A 27,719-nucleotide genomic window follows, 5' to 3' on the forward strand; every position below is an offset into this window, starting at 1 on the left:
TTCGCTACGATTTTTTTCTTTTTTTATTACTGTTTCTCTGTTTGCCGAGGCGTCAACTGCCCGCAATTTTTCAATTAGAGCATTGTATGCTGCAGTCTTTTTGTCTTGGGTCACTATATTCTTTACTTTTAATCTTCCACAAACATGGGTGGTTTCTATATATTTGAATGAATTCACTTCCAAACTCTCAATAACACTGACGAGTATCAGTCATTTTAATGTCCTATGCGCACAAATACAAACACTGGACTGAGCAAACAGCTGTTTCGCGCCAGATTTGCGGCGATCTCCTGTCCACACGCTCCAACTTGTCTGCGCAGATGTGGTTTGAACCCACAGATTTGAAAGGTTTCGCTCAAACCTCCAACTCCAACTTCCAGGTTTGCACACACTTCAGGTTGGCGCAAATCTTCTGTCCACATGCAACGATCTGTCTGCGCAGATGTAATGTGCGCAGACATTTGCGCAGACAGATCGTTGCGTAGTGTGCTGGAGTTGGCAACGACCATTGATAGCTGGGAATTATGTGATGTTCGTATGAATGCAAACGATTTGTTACGAAATTTTCGCTTTATGGGGAAAATTAATTAATTCATTGTGCAGACGAGGGTACACACAATAATATGGCAGTCAATGAGCAGGATCAGCATTAATTATTTGCGTCATGACCAGTCGTTGCCAACATCAGCACGTTTCGCCGACGCTGTCATAAGTAAAATTTTACCAGGAAAATAAGATGACTTTTTTATTTTTAAAAAGCCAAATACGTTGTTGTAACCCATGTCCCTGTCTGGTCTCTCTGAAAAGCAGACCATTCAACCCTACTCAGAGATTAATGGCGATAGGGTTGGCAACATTGAAGCAAAGTTGAGTCACTGATTGCAGCCAAGGCTGAGCGCGGAGTTTCATTCTGTCTTGTTGTCCGCCAGTGTGAAGTGTGATCGATGGAACATGGTTGAGTTAATAGAACTTGGTGAGCTGAAGAATTAGCAGTAAGTAAAAAGAGAGAACGGTTGGCTAACATAGGAAAATAGTGTGCTCATAGCGTTTTGCTTTTGGATTGGCTGTAGTTGTACACTTTCCGGTTCACGAATTCCGTGTTTTGTTCACCCATTACGGAGATTTTAAGTAATTCTGCGTCGCATATATATATTTATTTATTCCGTAGCAAAATAGCTTTCGTGTTAGCTACTAGATGTATAAATAAATCGAAATGGCGCTGATGTTTAAAGTTGTAAAGCCTAGGTCACATTAACTTCATAATTATACTTCAACCGGTATTGTAATAATAGTGTAAGCATCTGCACGATGTTATCCACGTACTGGTCTTAAAGATTTCGCCTTCTTCAGAGTAATGGTATATAAAGTGTGGGTAATTTGTAGGTTGGTTTGTTTATCCGGCAGTATAACGCCGTCTATATTTTGCTGTTGATACCATACGTGTTCTTGAATCCAGTAAAGTCTCTCGTTACTTAATTTATAATAATGATGCTGGTCGCATGTTTGGGTATAGATTGTAAGGCAAATGTTCTATTCGATATCTGACACCTTTTTGTCTCCATATGCTGTTATTTACGTTCTGTGAGGATGGTTGTAGATGTCAACAGAAAGTTACATACCGGTAGATAATTTTACAGAATGTTTTGCAACTTCCGTCAGTATTGCTATATTAATAGATATGCGTCTTTTACCAGTTATGACTGCATCAAAAGTACATAACGATATGTATAGCTGTACGAGTAGTATTGTTTTTCATATAACACTATTATTATTATGCTTATGTTTTGAGTTAGATAAATACTTTACTACTAGTTTTTCAGAAGTGCGAGATTTCAACTCTTTACATCTGGTTTTCTAATAATGACTTGACCAGTTCGTCGACATACTACTCAATTTTATTTCTCAAGTTACATCTATCAATAAAGGATAAGTGCTGTCAGATGCCTTAGATGGATCCAAAAACATGCTGTTACTTTCTTGCCCGTGTCTAGTGCTTGGAGTGCAACTCCAATAAACTGCACTATAGTTGACTGTTTACCTCTTGCAGGCCTGAAAGTGAATTGTTGATTGCAGGGAAGGTTGTGTTTATGTAGGTATGTCATTAGGCAAGTTTTCATTTCTATAGTTTCATAAATGCTAGATAATGAAGAAATTGGTGTGGTTTTTCTAAATTTTTTTGCATCACCAAAATTTAGTATTGGTATTACTTCTGCTGGTTTCGTGTATGCAGGAAAGCGGTCAGATTGTAAGGTTCATTAATTACTATTGTTGAGTTTTTATGTGTATGCATTTAAGGACATTGACTGGGATATCATGTAAGCCTGCGAATTTTTTGTTTAAATTGCATATTTTCTTTGCTTTGAGAAAGCACCATTGTGAGTGGTGGCTAGTCCTTCAGGTGAAAAACACCTGGAGATTTCTCTTGCGATTCCCTAGCAATGTGACTTGAGTATTCATTCATTAAGATTTCTGGTTCCTTTGAGTTGTAGATCTGCATCTGTGCTGTTTCCAGGTGTTTTTTTTTTTACCAATAATTCCTCTTTCCTGAGATAGCTTTGCTTGCATTATCTGCTTTCAGTGATGTAGTCTATAAGCATTTTGCAGGTTGCAGTAATTTTCTGTGTTCTTAGGTAATGGTTGTAAAAATTGGGGTCAGTCTGGCTATTTTTGATAACTGACATGGTATTGTTTCTGCCAAGTTGCTTTTGTATGCATTCAGTTTAGCAGACTTTCTTCATCTTTCTCTTGCTTTCACTGTAGGTGTGTTTTAGACTTCGCATTTCAGTGCTGCTCTTTCTATGGGATGGCATCAGCTTCTTACTGAAAGCCTCATTCATTTTCCTTGACACTGATGAGGCATGAGTAAATTGATCATTTCCCTAAGAGGTGCTCCGTTCTTTTGGTATGATCCTGACCATCTTTTTGTCGCATTAATTTGTGTGTATCAGTAGGGGTGCCACCATCACAGCAGCACTGTGCAAACTGTCATTGATACTTCACTGTGAAATGTGAAGCTCAGCTGTCTGACAGCCTTCATTTTATCCTGGCATTCAGTGTTGCTGAGGCAGCATATAAGATCATGTCTTTTCTCTGTAAATTTTAATTTTTGATCTACCACTCTTCATTGTTTCCAGAGAGCACACCTGTTGCTGCTGCTACAGCATGTGTAGCACTTTTTTCCTTTGGCAGAAAGAGTAGTGTTCACAGAAAACAGTAACACCTTATTACAAACTGTCACTGATATAAATCAGGAACAGTATTTAGTCAGAGGGACATACGTTGCATTAGGCTTCCATTGACTAGGAACTAATTCAGTGGATTATTTATAAATACTGTAAACAATGTCTCAAAAGTTGTTGGCCAACTAAACCACAGTGAATTAAAGCTTTTGATACAGTGCAATATGAGTAACTGCTGATTCAAATAATGGCTTTGATTAAAATTTACTGGTACTTGATTTATTCTAAAGATTAATTCACACTTAAGTAGTTTGAATGCATGAATAGTTGGGCACAGGTCCTGTTTAGTACTTTCCATAAATATAAAGGCTACACAGTGGAAATAAATGTTTTCTACAACTGTGCATGTAACTGCTAAAAGTGTCGGTAAGATTAATTGATTTTACCTTCTGTTCAAATATTTGTGGCAATGTAATGATCTGTGCTTTTTTCCCTTCCAGATTGTCCATGCTGTCAACATTTCTGACGAGATAAAGACGATGTACCGGTAATGTATCTGCATGTTACATAAGCACATCTTGTGCTGAAGGCATGTTAGATTAGTTATTAATGCCTGTCATTTTCCTGTGTTTTCCTTGGAGTTGCTGTTTGTCATTCAACAGCAGTATGCCACTTATTCATGCAGCTATACCTCAATGTCTGTTCTTGATCCTAGTGTTACTGCACATAAGCACATTTCAGTTACTGTTAGAGGCACAATAAACTGCTTAGAAATGGTTAAGCCAAGAAACATTAGCTATCTTAAGTCAAATGCTTTGTCTTTAGATATTAAATGCACTTTCCTATTGAAACAGTAACAGTAGGCCAATGTATTGAAGTTTGCTTTTTCAATAAAGCAAGCAGTTTGTTAAAATACTGAACTTCAACTATGTTGAATGGGTGGTAGGCTTATATTTTGTGAAGTCTGTTTTTCTGTAATATTGAGTTTCTTTAAGATCCAACAGATTCTGTAGTGATTTTACAGTAGCTATTGTCTCTCAGAAAAAGACCTATTGATAAATGCTGTAGAGCTCTGACTTGGAAGGTCACCTGAAAATGTCATCACTGGTACAATTTGTTGTAAGAACATGGTGGGATACATAAGGTAAAAAGATTTAGAGATCTCATTACTAATTTCATATAAATGTGTCATGTTAGATGTTGCACAAATATAAGAGCTCTTGATGGGGAGTGAGTTTTTCCTTGATCATGCTATATAGCACAAGCCAGTGAAGGTTTGTCGCGGCTTGACCTAATAATTAACTATTCATCCAATAACCACAATCCCAGCAAAAGACCCATGAATCTGAAAACATCAGTGTTCCATTGGGCAAGCTCATAATTCCTGCAGATTGAACACAAGACAGGATATTAAATATCTTGGGTTTAGAACTGAAAATGCAAAAAATATCCACAGCGTAAAATCTCTTTCCAAAACACATTTTCCAATATGATTTATTGTGATTGTTGGGAAACATGATATTGAGAGATTAATGGTTTTATACATGGTTTTCATCCTAATACCAGATTTGGTGTTAATCAGTAGTTGATCATGAAGCAGAAGGAAGATAAAATATGTAAACCGGTGGCTAGTGTAGTACGAAACATAATAGTAGTGACACTGATGGGGAGCATAGCCAGATGCCAAGTTCAGTTCAGATAGATGTATGTAGGGGTAATTTCACTATATCGATTTTATACTGGGAATAATCAGTTTTATTTTACCGCACAAACGCAGTACGTACATACATTAACGTGGGAAACGAACATTGACTGTTTCCTCCGAAGAACCTCACTCTTACAGAGAATGTTTGTGTCCTATTGACTTGACACTCCCCCCCCCCCCCCCTCGAAGTGCGGAGCGCCCTGTATGGTGGGGTACTTAAACTTCACCTCCCAGCCTGCCCAAGTCCAGATAGTGCGGGAGTGGGTGCTGCTTGATGATTCCGCTGCTGCTGCGTCAGGTCCCCTGGTGTGGAGCTCCGGTGTGGGTTCGTTGCGAGTTGTGCCTGAGGTTGTCTGTGAGATTGCAGTCGGTGCTGTCATTGTCCGAGCGAGTTTTACCCGCTCAATGGAAACCTTGGTCGACTTTACCTGGAGGAAGATATCCATTGTGTGCGCGCCCCGTCCTAGCACTTGGTACGGTCCAGTGTATGGTGGCTGTAAAGAATGATGGGCCAGGTCTGTGCGGAGCATGATGTGGGAACAAGTATCGAAGGACTTGGGTATGAACACTGGGTGCATGCCATGCTGAGACATCGGGACTGCACATAGCATCTCTGCCTGCTTCCTCATTTGTTTCAAGAGTTGGGGTAGTTGTCTCATCTGGGAGAGGAACTGGTGCGAGGAATTCTGCTGGAACACATAGTGGTTCTCCATATACGAAATCTGCCGAGGGACGACTGATGTCTGTTTTCAATGCGGTCCATAACCCCCAGCAAAACCAATGGCAATGCTCGAGTCAGTCCTCGTGGCACATCAGAGCAGCCTTTGAAGTAGCTAGTTGACTGGTTACGTTGGAAGCCGCAGGATTTAGACCGTCGTTGGAACGGTGTCGACTCAAAATGGCGTCCTTGGTAGCGAAATATTGGCACCCAAAATGAGCTACCCAAGTTTCCAAGAATGCCCGTGCAGTAGTATCTGCGGAAATGTCCCTTACTGGTGTAGACTCTGCCCACCGTGTGCAACAGTCCACAGCTGTAAGCAAGTACCTATAACCTTCTGAAGGGGGGAGGGGTCCAACCAAGTAAATGTGTAAATGCCCAAAACGTGCTGTTGGGGTTGGGAATTGTCCTACTGGTATGTGAACATTGCATCCCACTTTGCTACGTTGACACTGATAGCAGCTGTGGGCCCACTCCCATGTATCTTTCTTGAAGGTCACACAAAATGGTCTGTCACTAACTTCACTGAGGCATTGGATTTTGGGTGTGCCAGGTTGTGAATGCTGTCAAATACCTTTCGTCGGAACTGGGGACTCGTGTATGGGCGTGGTTTAACCATTGATGTGTCGCACCATATCTGAAATGGGTTGCAGGGGGTGTCCACAAGTTGTGAATGTAGGCCAGTGGAAGAGTCCACCCACAAGGACTGCAGCTGCACATTATTTATTTATTTACCTTTTCTCTGTGTGGAGCCATCGTAATGATGGCTTTTGCAAATGTTAGACTTAATACTATGGTTATATTTACACTTATAAAATACACTATTCTGTAGCTGTTTCTTCTTCTATTTTTTTTTTTACATTTATCACATTACAGCTGATATGCTAATGCCTCATGTTACAATCACTACCTCAAAATTCGTTGAGAGAATATAAACATTTTTCTATTAGAAAAGATTTTAATTTTGTTTTGAAAACATTTCCCGTGTACGTTCTTAGTGTTTGGTAGCTTGGTATACCAAATCAAACCACTGATATATGGACTTCTATCAATCATTTTTAACATTGTTCTGTTATGGAAATAGTTACTTTTTCTAGTGTTATCATGTACATCGCTGCCCTTGATAGCTGCTGTTGGTTAACTTATAAAAAATACAACTATTTTGAAGATGTAGAGAGAATATATTGTCAGATATTTGTGCTGCACAAACATTTCGTGACATGAATCTCTGTCCCATCCCATGTATGTCTTATTGCTCTTTTCTGTAGTAGTAGTATTCTTTTTAGATGTACATCAGCTGCATAGTCTCACAGTTCAATTCCGTAATTGAGAAGGGGGTTAAGTTTTCCATAATGTACAAATTTCAGTGCTTGGTTAGGAACTATCTTTGCGAGCTGGCTGAAGAGATATATGGCACTACTGGCTTTTCAGCATACGAAATTAATGTGGTACGTCCACCGCAAATTTTCATAAACATACACACCCAGGAATTTACAGTGACTATTTTCTGTTGCAGAGATATTATACACACACACACACACACACACACACACACACACACACACACACACACACACACACACTATTCATATTGTTGTGGTGAGAACTGCCTGGTTGAAATGTCGGTAGTTGAGATTTGGTGACATTCACCTCGAGTCCCTGCTCACTGAACTATTTTGTTACTTCAGTTACACCACTAGTAGCAAGAGATTCTAGCACATTAGATTCACTCCCATAGAATAAGATTGACGTGTCATCTACATAGCTTACAATATGGGAGTTAATGGGTTGTGCAATGTTGTTAATATAGATAAGGGAGAAGGTGCAAGTATTGAGCCCTGTGGTACACCTTGTAATACAGGTTCACTGGTGGACTGGGAGTTCATGATTTTATTATCTAGCTTGTATGACAATTTAGTGTTTTGCTTAAGATTCAGCAGGTATGTGGTTATAAGATTCATGGCTTGATCCCCAATACTAGGAGTTCAGCTTTTTAAGAAGTATCCCATGGTTTGTCGTATCAAATGCTCTTGTCAGCTCCAAAAATATACATGCAGTCTGCATCTTTTGGTCCAACAGACAGTAAACTTCGTGGATGAACTGTGTAACTGCTTTGGTTGTACTTAGCTCTTTTCTGAAGCCATGCTGCGAATCTACAAGCAGTTTGTTTTGTGAAAAAGGCACTTAGCTGAGAGAGGATAATGCTTTCAAATATCTTACTAAAAGTTGGAATTAATGATACTGGTCTGTAGTTGGAGATGTCTTTCTTATTCCCTTTTTATACACTGGTTTCACTACATTCATTTTTAGAACCATTGGATACATGTTTCCTCTAATGCTGCAATTAACCAGGTAAGAGGTTTAGAGATTTATTTTAAGCACGCTTTAGTAATAGTACTGGATACACCATCCAGTCCAGATGAAGTTTTCTTTAGCATGTATATTGCCCTCAAATTTCCTGCTCATTCACTTCCACAAATTCAAATTCGGTACACTGGGTGAGATGGCATTGGGTCTCTATCTGTTAATCTATAATATGGGTTGATTGTTCCCCAGAAATGTAGTAGTTATTAAAAATTTTATATAGTATCTGGGTCTTCTATAATGTTACCACCATGTCTTATGCTGAGTGGTTCCATGTTCATCTTGTTGGGACCTTTTTGGTATTTGTCAATCAATTTCCAAGATGCTTTGCTTATGTTAATCTGCTTTCTTAGGTGGACAATTTCAGTTTTAAAAGTTTGCTTAGCCCTATTGTATTTTTCCTTGAAATCTTGCATAGCAGTAGCTTTATAAAGCTGGTTTAGATCATGTACTTTGTGCCTGAGCATAATCGGATTTGTTGGGAGTTTGTCTAGGATTACTTCCATTTTGACAGTGTTTAACTACCTTCTGGATTTCTGACTGGACAACTATATTCATAATGATGCAGTAGGGTTGAGTAGAATTCATTCAATTTCTCATCCTACCCTTTTACCTGGTACACACAATCCCATTTCTCATTCGCTAGTTTGTCTTTAAGAGCATTAATATTTGAGGTATTTAGCATTCCTTTATGTAGCACAATTTTTATTTTAGGCACAACTGAATTGTTGTATTCTATCACCTGACAGAAGTGACCAGAATAAAGAAAATCTGAGTTACTGTAATTTACCTTATCTATAACATCTTTGTTGATTATGCTATAATCTATTCTAGTGGAATGTGTGTCCGTCACTCTGGTGTCAGTTCACTATATTTACAAGATTGTATGAGGTCAGTACATCACTGAGTTTAAAGTTTACTATACTATTTGAGTTTGCATCTATATTAGTCACCTAATATAAGTAAGGTAATTAGAACCAGCCTGACCAATAACACAACCAAGTTTATCCATAAACAGCATTACATCAGCAATTGGTGGCCTATATACGCCAATTACTTTATGCTATGGTAACTTAAGATCATTACTGCAGAGTACCCATTTCTTTGAACTTGCATTCCCACTGAAAACATTAACCATACAGGGAAACTGTAGAACATACAGCTGGATCACAAAGGGAATAAGGGTTTACGAAAAGACATACTGCATGAAATATGTAACTCAAAAAATTCCTCACCTGTAGTACGTGCATACTATAAAAATACTCTGTGGAGAATACAGAGAACCTTGCAAAAATATAACACTATCATAAAAAATAAAAAGTAAAAAATCCCTTAGAAGTAGCCAACACATTTAACAACTCACAGGTGTTGCTGAAAATGTTACAATCAAACTTTAAGAGCATCCAGGCAAATGAATATAAAATAAGTGCACGTAGAGGTTCAATGTACATCAGTTCTGTTTCTCAAGATGAAGTAGCTAAAGCAATAAAAGGACTAAGAAATTCCAAATCGGCAGGTATTGATGGTATACTTGCAACAGTGTTAAAGAGGAGCGCTTCAAACCTAATTGAAGTACTCGCACACTTATGCGACTGCTCACTTCAGGCAGGCACTTTCCCTGATGTGTTGAAAACATCAAAAGTTATTCCTGTATATAAAAAAGGGGATACAGACAATGTAAATAACTACAGACCCATCATAATTTCATCCTGCATCTCTAAAGTACTGGAAAAAGTTATGTATGAGAAACTTATGAAATTTATAAATAAAAACAGCATCCTATGTAATAAACATGTATTCAGAAATTAGAGGCCAGCGACAACTGCTGTGTGAGTGCATCAGTTCCATCCTAAACCTGATGGACAGAAAACAGGAAACAATAGGAGTCTTTATTGACTTGTCAAAAGCTATTGACATGGTGAACAATAAAATTCTGCTATCAAAGCTAGAAAGATATGGTATTCGAGGTCTGTCCAACAAGTGGGCATCAGTTCCTTCCTGACTAATCGTATGCAGGCAGTGTGCGTCAAGCACACAAATATTGAACTAAAAACTGTATCTAATAACTTATCTGACTATAAACAAATAAAATGTGGAGTACCCCAAGGATCCGTATTGGGATCCCCTTCTGTTTCTTCGGTACATAAATGATCTAAGCCTAAATATTGATGCACACAAAAAATCATATTTGCAGATGACACCATGATTCTACGAAAAGGAGACGGTGATGAACAGTTACAGCAGACAGTAAACACGGTCACGAAACAACTTAGGAGCTAGGCACAGAGTAATCCGCTTGTAATAAACAGTAAGAAAACCGGTGCTCTAAAATTCCACAATGTTCCTAACAAGGACATGTTTATCCCATCAGTCTATCTATGGCGAACCAGTTGGTAACAGTAATGAAACCAAATTCTTAGGATTTTGGCTGCAGAGTAACATCAGATGGAATAAGCATATTGAACATCTCAATGCAGAACTGAGCAAAACATCTTACCTTCTTTGTTCATTAAAATCATGCTGTAGTGAGAAAACACTATTGAATGCATATCATGTGTACTTTCATTCACGTCTTAGATATGGGGTCACCTTCCGGGGAAACTCTAAAACAGCTAATAGCACTTTTAAACTACAAAAAAGGGCCATTAGAATCTTGTTTGGGTCCAAGCCTAGAGACTCTTGTAAACCCCTGTTTAAGAAATCCGGTATTCCTCCATTACCATGTGTACACATTATGGAAACCCTTTTGTTCTTTAAATTAAATGCAATAGGCAAGGACCGGAGACTGCAAAAAAACTGATATACATGGGCACTTTACCAGACAAAACAAACTTACATATGACTCAGATCAGCACAGCACTGTGCCAAAAAGGTACTTTTCACATGGGAGTTAAGCTTTATAACAAACTTCCTGAAAACATAAAAGCTATCACTGAGGTCAATACATTTGGAAAATCTCTAGTCATATTTACAGCCCTCCTTTTAGTCCATTGAATATTTAAATTAATGAAATGTTATATAAATACTTAAGTGTATTATTGTAAGCGTAAATATGTATGCCCTGAAATGACTTTCAGCCTGTATATTTATAACATGACTTGTCCAGTGTCTTAAGCAGAAGCTGCTATGTAGACAACAGGACCAATAAAATACAATCTACAATACCAGTTATTTGCAATTGATCCTTCTTTGGTGTGGTGTTCAAGAAAGGATTTTTTAGCTTCTATATCCTTAACATAAATGGCCACACCACCACCTTTATGGTTTTGCCTACAGTAACTTATTTGCTAGTATGTAACCTTCTAATCTACAATAAATTATTTCACTGCATTTTGGACCATGTTCCGTTAGTACTAGTACATGTGGCAAGTGTTCCTCTGTGAATATTTGTAGAATGTCTAGTTTGTTTCTGAGATATTGCACATTTAACTGCATTAACTTTAAGGGTGTTACCCCTTCTTGTTTATTAACCATATTGCATGAATCAAAATTGAGTTACACTTTTTACAACATTTTGCAGACACTGGTCTTTTTAGAACTGACCTGCAATGATTGATCACTTATTTCACAGCCTGGGTTTTCTTTGCACGAACGGGACTCAGTAATAACGGAAATACATCCCTGAAAACTATTATTATGGTCCTTTATTCTAAAGAAGTCTCGTGGTTGTAGCCCAGAGCAATTGGAGCTTTCTTCACACAGTTTGCTTATGTGGGAAACTAGCTTGGCCTTTCCTTTCCTATTTAAGCGGAATCCGTGTTTCGTATGTTCATCATGACTCATCTTAATTAAATCTATCAAATGTACATGGCTAAATTTATCACACAGTTTCTGTAGCTCAGAATTGTAGTGTCAAATCTCCTTGTTTACACAAAACAGTGGTAAATCATGTCCACTGGCACGTTTGTGGTGACTATGTTCGTTTGATATAGTTTTGGTAATATGTTAAGGAAGCATCGCAGGGCTGTCTTGCTTTCGTTTTCGTATACGTCATTGCTGCTGCCAATAATCACAACGTGAGCATCTTTGTTAAATTGACTTGTTTCTGTTGTAATATTCTCCACCACTGCATTTAACATTGCACTAGGCTTCATTTTCGTGAAAACTGAATGCTTTGAAGTCTTAATTTTGTGAAAATGTTTGGATAGATTTTTTCCAAGACTGTTGGCATACAGAAGCAGCTCTTTGGTGCATCTTAAGGTTGGCAAGTTCTTTTTTGGTTCTTTAGTGGGAGTTTCGTGATTACTTTCTGGTTCGTTAATGTCTGTTGCGTTACTGCAATCTGCTACTAGTGCTGAGAATTTGTTTGATAATGGTATCACTAGGGCTGTACTTACATGTGGTTCTTGCTTGCTTGTTTTTTAACGGCACACGCCACATTTTCTGTGCGGAATGACTATTAACAACGGCGTTGCCTAGAGTTAGGTGATAATTCCAATCCACTGCTTTATATTTAGTTTCTAACTCTTGATGTCTCCTCAAAAGTTCTTGATATTTTGTATTGATTGACACTAAATCATCTGTTAACATGCTTATTATCTCTTTTGTCTTCAGCGTGTTCGTCAATTCATTTTCCGTGGCACTTAAGAAGCACTGTCGGCATGTCCAGTCATGTTCATCTTTTATATATTTCAAATTGACTTTGACGCATTTATCGTGGTACCAGTACTTGCAGTCGGCACTCAGGATACCTCTTTTGACCTCCTTCACGCAAATTTTACAAACCTCACTATCACTTTTTAAAGAAACTGAGACATCACTAAACGAAAAATGTTCACTCAATGCCATCTTGCGTGGTCTGAAGCCTGTGCCCTTGCCAATTTGGAATAATCCAACATTGGACTTATCCCATTAATGTGCGAGAAATAGTCTGCCACAATGTTGTCGGCACCATGGATGTGATGCAAGTCTGTTGAAAACTGGCATATAAACTCCATATGGCGGGCCTAGCGGGGAACATGAATCGCTGATTTTGTAGGAAGGTGCCACGAGTGGTTTATGGTCAGTGTATATGGTGAATTGCCTGCCCCCAATGAAAGGGCAGAAGTGCCTGACACTTTCATACATTGCAAGGAGTTCCCTGTCGTATGCACTCAGTTTGACTCGTCTATAGGTTTTGCGAGAAACATGCCAATGACCCTTCACTCTCTGGTGCAGTGCTGCACCGATTGCAACTTGGCTTGCGTCCACTACTAGGGCAATCTGAGCTCCTGGTGCAGGGTGTGCAAGCCCCACTGCATTGTGAAGGCTGTTTTGCAGTGCCTTGAAAGCAGAATCCATCTCAGGTGTCTATGGGAGTGTCCGGCCAAGGCATTGTTCAGTGGCATCTGGATTGCTGCCGTTCCAGGGAGGTGGCGACGATAGAAATTTATAATTCCTAGGAATCGTCGGAGATCGTGGTAGTTTTGAGGCCGTGGTAGGTTACACAACTCCAAATGCCCTGAGCTGACACTTCATAACCCAGGAAGGTAATCACGGGTTCCCCAGACACACACTTGTCCTTGTGAAGTGTTATTCCATGAGCACTAAGCCTGCTTTGCACCTCGTTTATGATTTGCACCTCGTTTACGCGTTTCTGATGGTCAGAAACATTCCCCGAAAACATCAGAATATTGTCTAAATAAGTGAAACGATATGGTAGCCCTCTTGGCACGCTGCCCAGAAACTGTTTCCATGTGTGGGCAGCATTTTTCAGCCTGAATGGCATCACCAAAGATTCAAACAGCCCAAACGGGGTTGTCACTGCAGTCTTTGGTATGTCCTGCTCTGCCATTGGGACCTAATTATAAGTCTTACGGCAGTCTATAACATTGAATATGGTCGCCCTGGCCAGTGAATAGGTGAAATCCTGTATATGTGGCGCAGGGTATCTGTCTGGAACAGTTTGGGCATTCAAAGCTTGATAATTACCACATGGGTGCCATGACCCATTATTTTTATGGGCGAGGTGTAGAGGAGAGGACCACGGACTGTTGGATGGCTGTATAGTTCCTTCTTGTAGCATCTCGTTGAAAATGGTCTCGGTTTCTTGCAAGTGATCGGGTGCAAGCCTGTGAACGTGTGAGGAGACTGGTGGGCCTGGAGTTGTACGGATGTGGTGCTCCGTCTCATGCTTTGCCCTGTTTTTTCTTGTTCCACGTTGTGGCTTGGGTGTCACCTTTGTGGCTGAAAGAGCAAGAGCCTGTTGTGCTGTCAACAGTTTTGATGTCATTTGAGCCATCTGCAGGTCAGATTCCTTCGTCGCTATGGTGTCCTCCCAGGTGGATGTGCTGATGCTATCTACCCTCGGGCATCCTTGTATTCCTGGGTTAACCCATCCATTGGCAGAATGGACGATTGTGACTTGTGTAAATCGGCGGACAGTGCATGTTCTGCCAGGAAATCAACACCTAGTATAGGTTGGTCGATATCGGCAATGATGAAGGTCCAATTGCATTTTTCTGTTAGCTAAATGTCCACTGTCAATATTTTCTGTCCGTATTTGTGGATGACTGAATTGTTGACTGCTTTCAGAATGGTCTCTTCGGCACGTTTGTCTGAAGGGAAGAAGTGTACAGGCAGTGCTGACATCTAAGCCGGCGTCAACCAAAAACATACATCCTTCAGTGATAAGGAATGAAAAGTCTTTGTGAAGCTGTGGGAGAAGAAAATCCGCATAATGTAGGCGGCTTGTGCTGAAATGGGGGGGTGTTCTCCTCCCATGCATCTGTGAGTTTAGGTGCTGTTGTTGTCATGATTGGCTGCGACTAAAGCAGGCAGTGGGAGGCATTTGGGGCGTGGGATGCATTTGGGTGCGAGCACAGTGCCGTACACTTCGTAGCTTGCGGGCTGAAACGCTGGTGGAACCAGCAATAACCGGTGCCGTTGTTTGCGTGACACTGCGGGCGTGTCGGCTGGCAATGACGCAAATGTGCGTGTCAGCTGCTGCAACGTCATGTGGCTCTAGCCACTGCAGCTGGGCGGTCAGCTGACAGACGGCAACGTGGAGAGATCAGAAACCTTCGGTCACGTCTGGCGCTCGTTGTGCGGTCCTAGCAACACAGACTGGAGGCGCCGCGTCACTCGGCTCCGGCCATGCTCAGCTGGTGTCGTTGGCTGAGGTGGTTGGGGCGGCGGCGGCCACTGTGGTGTGCAAGTTGAGCAGGGAGTGCGTTGTATCAGCCACTTGCACCAACTCGCTTAATGGCCGGCCCTTGAAAGCAGTTAAGGTTAAGGACACTTGTGGATGTAACTACTGTTGCCAGATGTGCACAAGTAATGTCTGAGAAAACGGAAGGGTCCACCATAGCATGTAAATGCCGGTAAAAGTCGGAAGGTGACCTGTCACCGCATTTCTCGTGGTACAGGAGCTGTGTTATCTGCCAGTCCACAGATTTTGTGAAACGCAAAATTAATGCCGTCTTGAGGGTGGCGTAGGCTTGTGGTGGTGGTGGTTGCATAATTATATCTGATACCACTGACGAAGCATGTTGATCCAGGTTGCATATCACTAGCGTGAACTGTTCAAAATCATTGACTATGTTGCAGCATGAAAATGTTGTCCATAGTAGTGAACCAAATTTCTGGATGTTTGGGAACAAAAGGTGGGGGCTGAATTTGTAACTGCAATGCTGGTGGACCACGAGAGCCGGTGGACGGAATGTTTGAAACTCGTGGTAGGGGTACCGACGCGGGTGATGAAATTGGGAGCACATTTGGTCTAATATTGGCGTGTCCTTTGGGCTGGTTTTCCGAGGCAATATCCAGGAACTGCCAGTACACCCGGTGCAGTTGGAAACGTAATGTTGTGGATGAAGTCGGTATTGGCTGTAGGAATCTGTGGCACTGTGAACTTAGGGGATTTGCTGCATCGTGTCAAGCTTCTTGATATGCTCAATGACGCCGTCGATGTTGTGGAAGAGGTTGTGTGCAGATGACGTGTCAATATGAGACGGTGCGGAAAATAGCTAAAGAAACTTGTCTACTGTAACACTACGTAGTTACGGGGTAATTTCACTATATAAAGGGAAACCTTTGTGTGGATTTTATACTGGCAATAATCACTTTTATTGTACCGCACGAATGCAATACATACATACGATAATGTGGGAAACGAACACTGACAGTCTTCTCCAAAGAACCTCACTCGAAAGGAGAATGTTTGTGTCCTGTCGACTGTAGACTTATCACTCACATGTATATTGCAGCACCCACCAGTGGGGAAATTGACCTGGCCATGCTGACAGTACTTACTGGCAAAGAACTTTGTTCTCACATTCATGGACTTTCACCAGAAAGTTCCAATGCAGCGATTAAGTGTAGTGAGTTCAAAGAATAGATCGGATATGCTCACTGGGCCAAATTGGAAAGCTCACTCTCGTTGGAGGTGATGTAAAAAGAATCTGCAATGACACTTAACAATGTATGGATACCTACTTAAAGCATATTGTTAATGCTAATTGTGTAGGTTACTTGCCAGGTATAAATATTAAAAAATCCTATTTGTGCTTCATGCTGTAGCAACTGTTACCTCTTACGTTAACTTGGAGCACTTGGGAGGTGACAGAAGTTTTCATTTCAGGTTTTACACTACAGTGCAATACAACCAAACTGCACTGCCATGAGGACACCCCATTTCTGTCTGCCTGTCAGCTCGGACTGGGACACTTGTGATATGCATGGAAAATGCAGGTAGTCTTGTCCCATGTTGCAAGGGTGTTTGTGGTGTGTGCTGTGAAATGGTGAACCTACCTTCTATGCTTCCATATTTTTGCTCGTAATTGTGCAGTAGTTGATGATCTTCCCTCACATTGCCTGTGTTCTGTGGCTGGTCACAGTGTGTCAAACTAGTATTGGGTGAACTGTTGAATAATCTGTCCCTGTAACTGGACTGAATGTGATTAGTGTTTGGATGGAATATTTCGAAAACGTTGTGTGGTTTGTACTGTATTTCTTACAGCATTTATAGCTGTGTATTTCTGCTGGTAATAATGTTACTCCTATAGTTAACCAAAAATTTTAAGGGTCATAGTTGTGCTGTTGCACATGAGAATTGCAGGTAAAATGCATGTTAGCTGTCTTGTTCTTCCTGAATTTTTTGTGCATGTGCCACTCACTTCCAAAGCCTCCTATCTTGTTAGAGTATATTCTTCAGCATTTATGCTCATTGTAGTCCTCACTCGTTATTCATCCTTCACCTGCTCTGTCTTGTTTATGCTCTTGATATTGGTCTTCATCCACATTTTGCCCCTTCCAGAGCTGCTCATGGTAGCATTTCTTTTCCCATTCTTTTAAGATGACCAAACCATTTCAGCCCATTTAACTCAGTTTTCTTTGAGATTGATCTGAATTTCCATACTTCAACTTCTTATTTTGTCCCACCTCATCTTAGCTAGAATCCCTCATAAAAAGTGCATGTGTCACTTGTATTTGACTCAGATCGTTATTTGTCCTGAAGCACATACTTCAATAACTTGTCCATTACAGCCATAAGCCTTCAGTTTCCCTGCTGATTTTCATTACCTGACTTTTTAACTTAATTTCCATGCCTACTTCACCACCCCCAAGGGGGTCCACAACTCATTTGTGGATACGTGCGTGGCGCGAGCACGGGGCCTCGAGCTATTGCAGCCTTCATTCTTTCCAGGGCTGCATTTCCTTCCCCTTCCCCCTCACTCACCCCCCCCCCCCCCTCCATCTCCTGGTGTCCTTGCTTATGTTGGCCCCCGCTATCCTCCTGGTTCTGTTGGTTTTACAATTTGGCTTTGTTGTGTAATCACCTCCTTTTGACACTCCCTGACCGGAGTGGGTGGTATCAGGGCAGACGCTATGCAAATGAAATGCATACGGGTTCCAGAACTCTGGCCGTTCTTCTGCAGCCGTCTCTCTGAGTGTTGCTTCTCTTGCCCCTTTGGCCTTCCCTTCCATGGCTACCCCCTGGGAAGAGGGTCAGGCCTGTCGGCTAGGGGCGAAACCTCTCCCCCACTTTGTGGAACACATTGAAGACAAGTTTGGCGAAGTGAACTCCCTGAGCAAGATGCGGTCGGGTTAGTTGGTGATCAAAACTGCTTTAGCTGCCCAGTCTGTGGCCCTTTGTGCCTGTACCCATCTTAGCACAATTCCTGTGTCCATTACCCCCGCCAGTCTCTAAATATGGTTAAAGGTGTGATTTTTCACAGGGACCTCATCCTTCAAACTGATGAGGAACTTCGGGACAATCTCGGGCGGCAGTGTTCACTTTGTTCGGCGTGTTCAGAAGGGTACTAACGACAATCATATTGATACTGGTGCCTTTATCCTGGCCTTTGGAGGGATACCCTCCCTGATAAAGTAAAGATTATGGTTTAGTGATGTGATGTGAAGCCGTACATCTGACCTCCTATGAAGTGTTTTAAGTGCTTGCGTTTTGGACACATGTCTTCCAGCTGTTTGCAGGCCTGTCTCTGTGGTGACTGTGGACATCCACTCCATGAGGGGAGTCCCTGTGTTCCCCCTCCTGTTTGTGTTAATTGTCATGGCAATCATTCTCCACTTTCACCAGATCGCCCAGTATAAAAGAAGGAAAAGAAGAAACAGGAGTATAAGTCCCTTGATCGTTTAACCTACACACAGGCTTGTAAGAAGTATACACGTCTTCACCATGTGTCCATGACATCTGGTTAGGCTTTAGTTAAATTTTCACCCCTTCCTCCCCTTTCCTTACCCCAATCCTTCGGTGTTTGCTGGTCAAGGGCGCCCCCATTCCAGGCCAAAGGTCTGCTGCCACGCGAGAACCGGCTTCTGTAGGCCCCCACGTCGCCTGATCTCTTTCTGTTCCCAATCTTGCTGCAGCTGGCTCCTTATGCCACACAGCCCTCCTCGATCTCAATCAGGAAAGAAGAAGAAACATGTCCCGGGAGAAAGAGCCTCTGGTGTACCAGAAGTCCCATCCCTGCCTTCACCACCAGATTCTGACGTGTCATTCATGGATGTCACCTCCCTACTTGTTGATGGGCGGTGACCCGGCGGTATGACTGGCTTTAGCCTGTTCAACCCCATTTAAATCATTGTTCTGTGGTTATCCAATGGAATTGTAATGGATACTAATCACCTTCTAGAATTGAAATCCTTTATTTCATCTTACTCTGCAGCTTGTGTGGATCTGCAGGAACCTCATTTTACTGATCACTCACCGACCATCTGTGGGTTCTGTTTTTTCTGTCGAAATTGGGTCGGACCCCTGCCGGCTTCTGGTGGCATTTGTACTTTGGTCCTTAGAGACATTGCTAGCATGCGGATTCCTCTTCAAACTACATTGGAAGCGGTTGCCGTTAGGGTCCACCTGGACTCGGTCACAGTTTGCAATCTTTATCTCCCTCCTGACAGGACTCTTACACCTGCTCCCTTGACTGCCCTTCTTCAGCAACTTCATCCTCCCTTCCTCGTTCCTGGGATTTTAATGCTCATCATCCCTTGTGGGCAGTGCATTTCCATCTACACGAGATCTTCTTTAAGATCAGTTTATTGCAGACCACAACTTGTGCCTTCTTAATGCTGGCTCCCCTACTCATTTCAGTGCCGGTCATGGTACCTTTTCTGCCATAGATCTTGTTTTCTTCTCCCTCTCCCCTCCCTTCATTACACTGGTTGCCACACAATGACATTTGTGATAGTGACCATTTCCCGTTGATTCTTTCTCCCTTACCGCTCCCCGATGGGCAGGTTACCGCGTCGGTCTTTCCAATGCGCTGAGTGGTCTCTCTATGCTGCACAGGTCGTGTTTTCTCCCTCTTTGTCGGGCTGTATTGATGATGTCCACCATGGTGCGTCTGATGCAATTGTTCGCACTACTAGCCTTGCTGTACCACACTATTCTGGACCATTTAGTGGCCGACAAGTCCCGTGGTGTACAGCCATTGCCATTGCCGTCCGTGATTCCCGTCGAGCTTTGCAACACCTTAAGAGGCACTCATCCATTGCCAGCCTTATTACCTTTAAGCGCCTTCGTGCTAAAGCCAGTTATTTAATCAAACAGAGCAAGTGGATATGTTGGGCTAAACTTCGCTCTCTCCAAGGTTGCCATCGGCAGTCCACCCTTCCCGGCCTTCACCTCCCAGATGGCCTTTGCACGGACCCATTGATTCTCGCAGAACATCTTGCGACATATTTTGCAATGGCATCAGCATCAGCTTCCTATCCGGCTGCTTTCCTCCACCGGAAACAGAGGGCTGAAGCTTCCACCTTATGTTTTACCCCTTGTGAGTCACAATCTTACAGCGAACCTTTTACTGAATGGGAATTTCTTTCCGCACTTTCTTTTTCTCATGATACGGCCCCTGGCACAGACTCCATTCATAACCAACTGCTTCATCATCTCAGTGCTCCACAACGGCAACATCTTCTCCAGGTGTTTAAGTGTATCTGGCTCCAGGGTGACTTCCCTTCTCAGTGGAGGGATAGCATTGTGGTTCCTGTCCTTAAGCCCATTTAGAACTCCCTATTTGTTGACAGCTATCGGCCAAATAGTCTGACCAATGTTGTTTGTAAGTTACTTTAACAGATGGTAGCCAGTCGGCTCAATTGGGTCCTCGAATCTCGGGATATATTGTCCCCTTACCAGTGTGGCTTCCGAGAGAGATGGTTTCCAATCGACCATTTACTTCGCTTGGAATCTGCAGTTCGGCAGGCTTTTTCCCAGTGCTGCCATTTGGTTGCAGTATTTTTTTGACCTACACAAGGCCTGGCGCCATCACATCTTTCTTACCCTTCATCAGTGGGGTCCTCGGGGCCCACTCCAGATTTTTATCTGTCAGTGCCTGTTCCATCGGTCATTCAGAGTTCGGGTTCGTACTATTTGTAGTTCTCTACGGACCCAGGAGACAGGCATCCTAGAGGGTTCTGTCCTGAGTATCTTTTTCCTCATTGCTGTCAATGGACTTATGGCCTCTGTCGGTCCCTTTTGGTCACCCCTGCACTGTATGTTGAAGATTTCTACATTTGGGTTAGTTCCTCTTCAATGGCCTCTGCAGAGTGGCAGCTCCAGGGAGCTATACGGTGTGCCTCTGCATGGATCCTCTCGCATGGATTTCAATTCTCTCCTTTAAAATCGTGGGTAGTCCACTTCTGTCACCGTAATACGATCCACCCTGATCCAGAGTTCTATCTCAATGCACAGACTGCCTGTGGGTCTTCTTTTCAACAAGCAGCTCACTTGGCTGCCCCATATCAGACTTCGGAAGGTAGGATGTTGCCGTAAACTCAATGTCCTTTGTTTCCTTGCCCACTCCTCTTGGGGTGCGGACCACTTCCTCCTTCTCAGTCTTTATCGTGCTCTAGTTCTGTCTCGCTTGGACTATGGTTGTCAAGTTTATGGTTTGGCTGCTCCTTCCACACTGCACGTGCTGGATCCAGTCCACCGTGGTATCCGTTCGGCCACAGGTTTCTTGCCTACTAGCCGTGTTGATAGTCTCCTGGTTGAAGCTGGAATCCCCCTCCCTTTCTGTTTGACAGTCCCAGCTTCTGGTGTCTTATGCACTCGCTGTCTGTTCCTTTCCCACTCAACCTTCCTAGTCTATCTTGTTCAAAGACCATGGACGTCACCCACCTGATTACTGCCCGAGGGTGGGTTTACCTGTTGGGCTCCGCCTTGTCTCTCTTTGCCGTGATTTTCAGCTTGCTTCTTTGCCCTGTATTCCTAGACCCCCCCCCCCCCCGTTAGTTCCTTGGTCTCGAATTGGAATGGATCTCCACTAAGGTCAGAAAGAGTCCATCCCCCCCGATGGTGTTCCATTCTTTTTTCCGCCGAATTTTATGAGAGTTTGGGGATGCTGTTGTTTTTTACACTGATGGCTCTAAATCTGCTGATCATGTGGGATATGCCTTCATGTTCCAAGTTGGAACCGAAAATCATCTGCTGCCACTTAAATGTGGGGTGTTTACTGCGGAATTGATGGCAATTTCCCAGGTCCTTACCTTTATTAAACAGTCCCCACACAACCGTGTTTTGTTATGTACGGACTCAATGAGTGGCCTTCTGGCTGTTGACTGGTGTTTTTCGCGGCATCCCTTGGTCACTGCCATCCATGACCATCTCGCTGATATTCACCGTGCTGCTAGTTCCGTTGGCTTCCTTTGGGTCCCTGGCCATTTCAGTATCCCGGGTAATTAGCTCGCTGATTGTTTGGCTGGGAGAGCAGTCACTTATCCCTCGTTTTCTGTAACCCCTCCTGCAGCGGATTTACGGCTTCACATCAAATCCCACTTTGCACAATCATGGGCCAACTCTTGGGAGGATACTTCCCTGTCTAATAAACTTTGTGCAATTGAGGTGTCACCAGGCTTGTGGCATTCTTCCTTTCGCCTCTCCCGAAAGGACTTCACCACACGTCGTCTTCACATTGGCCATACCAGGCTGACCCATGGTTTTCTTTTGCGTGATGAGCCACCCCCACTTTCTGGTTGTGGAGCCTTTGTCAGTAGCCCACATTTTAGTTGAATGCCCCTTCTTTTAGCTCTGTGTGCCAAGTACAGACTCTCCCCGCACTTTACCTTTGATGTTGGCTGACGATTCCTGGATGGTTGACCTGGTTCTCGGTTTCCTCTGGGAAAGTGGTTTTTATTCTCAGTTTTAAGGTTTTTAATTTCTCTCTGGTGTTGGGGCAGGGCAGTGAGTGTTGGGGTATCTCCCACTGTAAGAAGTGTTGGGAGATTCCAGTCTCCCCTCCCTGACCGAGATCCTCTTTTCTTCCCTTTTACTCCATTTTCATAATTTTTTTTAGGATTGGTTAGTCTCCTTTTCCCATACGTATGTCTACATTCTAGCGGTTGCACCTTTTACATCACAGATGATCTTGCTTCTGCTGCTTCAGCATAGCGTTAGGTTTGGTCTCTTGCTGACTTACATCATTTTGTTTTTACCATTGACAACATGACTGCCCTTTTATATTTTTTAGCCTTTTCCCTTTTATTGTTCTGATATTTCTGAGATGTCACACTATTGGAATGGACCACATTTGAAATAAGTAACTGATGACCTTGCTGTTCGGTCCATTAAACCCCAACCAACCAACCCACATGTCTTGGGATGCAGACTGTTTCACTCTTCTCCATCTTCACTGTGCTCTAGTTTTGTCCAGACTCAAATTATGGCAGTCAGGTTTATGGTTCAGCAGCTCCTTCCACTTCGAAACTCCATGACCCTGTCCATCATTGACAGGTGCGTCTGGCTATTAGCGCCTTTTGCACATAATCCTGTTGTTAGTCTCCTCACAGAAGCAGGGATACCCCTCCACACATCCGACCGAACCAACTGTTTCTTACACAGTCACCATTCGCCAATTCCCTGACCATCCTGTGTGCCCTGTGCTCTTTGCCAATGAGGGATCTCTCCCTCCTAACACCCGCCCACAGGTGGGATTGCCGGTTGGCATACGTCTCACTATCCCTTGCCAGGATCTCTCTGCGCTCACTGGACTGCACCCCGTGTCTTTCCTCCCGTATCCCTCCCCCCTTGGACAGAGCCTAGACCACGGATTAGGGCCAATCTCTTCCAGGGTCCTAAGGTCTCTGTTGCTCCTGTGGTATACAGGTGTCTTGTATGTGAAGTCCTTGCAGAGTTCCAGGTTGCTACTATCTTTTACACAGATGGTTCTAAGACTACTCATAAGGTGGGATATGCTTTCACATCCCCCACTGGCTTCAAGCATCACTTGTTGCCAGGATCATGTAGTTTATTTACAGCAGAGCTTCTAGCCATTCAGTGCCCTCCCTTTTTGTCTCTCAGGCCTCCTTCCATAGTGTTTTAGTTTGTTCTGACTCCTTGAGCAGCCTACAGGCTATTGAACAATGCTGCTCTCATCACCCCTTGGTCTCTGCCATCCATGACCACCTCTCAGCCCTTGTCACCTGTTCAGTCATCATTGTGTGTCCCAAGTCCACAGAATGAATTGGCTGACCATTTGGCTAGAAAAGCAGATACTTTACCCCCATTTCCTTTCACGATTCCAGCTGTGGATATGCAGATCTACGTCAAATCTCTTTGCCCAACAGTGGAATGCCATCTGGAGTGCTACCGCTCATAGTAGTAAACTCTGCACAATCAAGGAGTCTACTGCAGTTTGGGGCACTTCTTTCCACCCCTCTCAGAAGGAATCCACTGTTTCATGCCTTTTACATATCGGCCATACATGGCTCACCCATTGTTTCCCACTATGTGATGACCCACCCCCAAAATGTGGTTGTGGTGTCAGACTGACGATATCTCTTATTGGTGGCATGTCCCCTTCTTACGACCCTCTGTGCTAAGTATTGTCTTCCTGCTTCCTTAAATTTAATATTAGCAGACAATCCACGGATGGTTGATCTGCTCCTCAGTTTCCTCTGTGAAAGTGGTTTTCATTTCCAGATATAAGTTTCTCCTTTAGTCTTGTTCCACTCCAGCCGCTTCAGTTAGTATCGTTGGATATAGCAGATCCCTATCCCACGGCCAGAGGAGGTACGAAATATATACTGGCACTGTATATTTTTTCCACATACTTGACAATTTATTGTATGAAATCAGCTACTGCCAAAAGCATAGTCGAATGGATCAATCAACAATACTTGCCTCAAGTGGGGAAACCTGAAACCATAGCTGACGATGCCACTTACTTCACGGGTCACACTTGGAAAAATTATCTACAGGAACAAGGTATACAGCATGTTCTGGTATCCGGGTTTCATCCAGAAGAAAGTTTAGTCAAAAGAACATTCAGAGAATTGAATGAGTTCCTTAGAATTTACATTGCAAACCGACACACAAAATGACCTGAGTGGGTACCTAAATTTGTAAAAATACATAATTTAGCGCCCAAATCGAGTACAGAATACACACCAGTAGAGATATTGAAAGGGATTTATATGACAAAGAATGAATCGCTGACGCCTTTCCTGAGACTACTAGCCAGGGTGGAAACGAGAGGAAAAGAGAAGAGGTATGGGACAACTTCACCAGTTTTGCTGCGAAGAGAAAAAAGTACGACAGAGGTGTAACCAACAAACAGAAATACAGTGGAAAGGTGCCGCACGAATGCTGCAGCTGTTTGTTAGCACACCCCCAGATGGGGAAAATAAAGATTGTATCCACGTAAAGATGTGAAATTATTTATTCAATGACCTGCCAGATGTAAATAGTAGCAGTAAGATGATTTCAATTGTGTTTTAGCGTTTAAGTATGTTAGTTTTAAGAAAGAATTTGTGTGTATTCAAAATTTTGAGAAAGACATGTAATAGGTAAACACAGCATGAAAATAGACTCGATAAACTAGGCAATAACATGCAAATTGAAGATTTTGTTAGCAGACAATTAGTGTCTGTAAAATACTATATGCTCACCAAGGAATGAACAATTTTTTTGACAAAGTAATGAATAATTTCTTGAATCATTTTTCATTTGTAGGTAGTATGTACAATTAATTATGCGATTTCATATAGTAATGTAATAGGTGTAACTGTGTTCGAATTAAGGAACCCTGAGAGGGTCTCTACTGGAAAAAATGACTGCAGTACAAAATAATTATGTGGAGTAATGCGATCAGAGAAAGGCACTGGAGCAATATTCAAAGACAGACCTGTTTCGTGTAACCTACACTTTGTATGTAACGATGCTTCAATTGAAGCCTGTGTACTTGGTGCAGGTCCTCGAATATTAATTACGCAGTACACGAATCGCGAGTCTACGCAGAAACTACACTGGAGTCCGGTAGGACAGATCATTTTTTAAAAAATTCTAATAGTAAATGAAGTATTTATTGAGCAATATGCCGAAGTCCAGCTGTCATGCACATGGTAAAATCTGTTTGCTAGGTGGGTGATAACCTGGCAAGCTACACCGAAAAAGGAAAAGAAAACTATGTAGCAAAAATCACAAATCATTGAAATAATTACAAAAGTCATATATGCCTAGTAACAATACTAAAAGTGTGTAATGAATGTGGTAAACACAATGAACTCAATATAGAAGAGTGATTGGCAGGAACAGTTCATATGCATTAAAAACAAACTGTGTGCATAAACAATCTAGGGGAGGACAGAATATTCTGTGTAGCAGGGACAGAAAATGACGGTTGAATCTGCACCAATATATGTCAGGATAAGTCAACTGTTGAGTGATGGTCATAGTGCAGTGCTCAGTGAACAGTAAATTGACTGTATAAAAATAGTAGATAGTGATCCGTTCGGAGTCAATTAAAACAAATTTCGCTCGACAGAAACATTTAGTGTGTGATGTGTAGCATTTTGTGTGTTGAGATGCTCGGGCAGCGCATCGACCATAAGAACAAATGTAAGTGTGTAGTACAATGTGTGTGTGACATACCCTAAGTAGCAGTCACAGTGCAATTCAGTTGTGAAGCCACAATAAACCCGTTATCACGCCAAAAAATTCTCAGAACAGCGAAAAATCAGCTTACTGAACAATAAATGCTTTTAACCAAGTTGCATCTTCTTCCACAGCTAATAACCTGTACCCTTAAAGCCAGTACACCATTGTGGAATATTTGTTTCAGGCGTTTTAATGGGAGCCATGCAGAGAAACAGAGATGGGTGCCATGCTGCCAGCCAGCCGGTCACAGGAAACAACTGCAACACACTGATATTGCTGAATGGTTCGGCGCAGTTTGCAGCCGCGCGGGTGCCACCCCAACACGCCATCGCTGTTACAGCGGACAGGATGTGTGCCCCAGCAGTCCCTTACACGCTTAATTCCAAATGATGTGCTGTAACAATTGCTTCGCTCTGTACGACATTGTCGACATTCAGCCGAACTTCACTAACTACGCTGTTAATGAACAAACATGAAGTGAAACAATGGAAAATCCAGGATGGAATGTAACAATACGAGAGAAGGGAAGTTGCTACTTGCCATTTAGCGTAGATGCTGAGTCGCAATAGGCACAATAAGAAGATTGACACAACCATAGCTTTCTGCCATTAAGGCCTTTGCAGTTTAGATGGAGGGTAGGAGAGAAGGTGTGGAGGGGGGGGGGGGTAAGTAGCAGAAAGGAGAGAAATAAAAATAAAAGAAATTAAGACTGGGTGTGGCGGTGAAATGACGGCTGTGTAGTGCTGGAATGGAAACAGGGAAGGGGCTGGATCGGTGATGTCATGAACATCAATATCTGTGTGCAGTGTCTTTATAAGGTCAATCTATCTTATTAAACCTGTGAAACAAATATTTGTCAAATTAGAGGGTGCGGAGAGCACTAAAGGGAAGATCCAAAGGACTGTCGATATGTCCCATCAATTCGAAACTATTCTGTCAATAATCCATGAAAGCATTCTATCAAAGTGCAACCTGATAAATTCTAGACATTTTATCATGGTTTCCCAGAACAAACCCCGTAAGTGTCACGCCAGTAAGGAAAAAGGACTGAGCAAAGCCTCCAAAGTGAGTAAATTAATTTGAGGGCACAATTTTTTATATTGTGTTCCACAGAAACAGCCTATCAAATGTGAAATTCAATTTCCAGTAACATCATAAGTGCATTTACTCATTGTCGGCTGACATCGGCAAAAAGATTTATCGCCAATTTCATTAAACATGCCCATTCCATACCTTTGAAATTCTGGTACCTCTGGATTCAATGTCGACTCCAGCACCATCACAGTAGCCAAACTAAAAGAAAAACACAAACGTGCGTGCACACGTGCGCCTGCATACTCTGTGTTGTCACAGCAGTCATGCCAGAAGTGTCACAACAGAACTCCCCCCAGATTTGTAATCAACAGAAAAACTTTGCAGCATCGTAAAGCTCAGAAA

General features: G+C 42.4%; 1 long non-coding RNA gene across 1 annotated transcript; it reads left to right on the forward strand.

Moving 5' to 3' along the window:
* The first annotated feature begins 890 nt into the window (after positions 1–890).
* On the forward strand, positions 891–26,776 carry LOC126291926 (uncharacterized). The gene is made up of 3 exons (XR_007551920.1): positions 891–992; positions 3,680–3,726; positions 26,467–26,776. It is a non-coding gene; the product is annotated as an uncharacterized LOC126291926 (long non-coding RNA).
* The last annotated feature ends 943 nt before the right edge of the window (positions 26,777–27,719 follow it).

The sequence above is a fragment of the Schistocerca gregaria genome, chromosome 9, assembly GCF_023897955.1.
Source record: "Schistocerca gregaria isolate iqSchGreg1 chromosome 9, iqSchGreg1.2, whole genome shotgun sequence".
Taxonomy (NCBI): domain Eukaryota; kingdom Metazoa; phylum Arthropoda; class Insecta; order Orthoptera; family Acrididae; genus Schistocerca; species Schistocerca gregaria.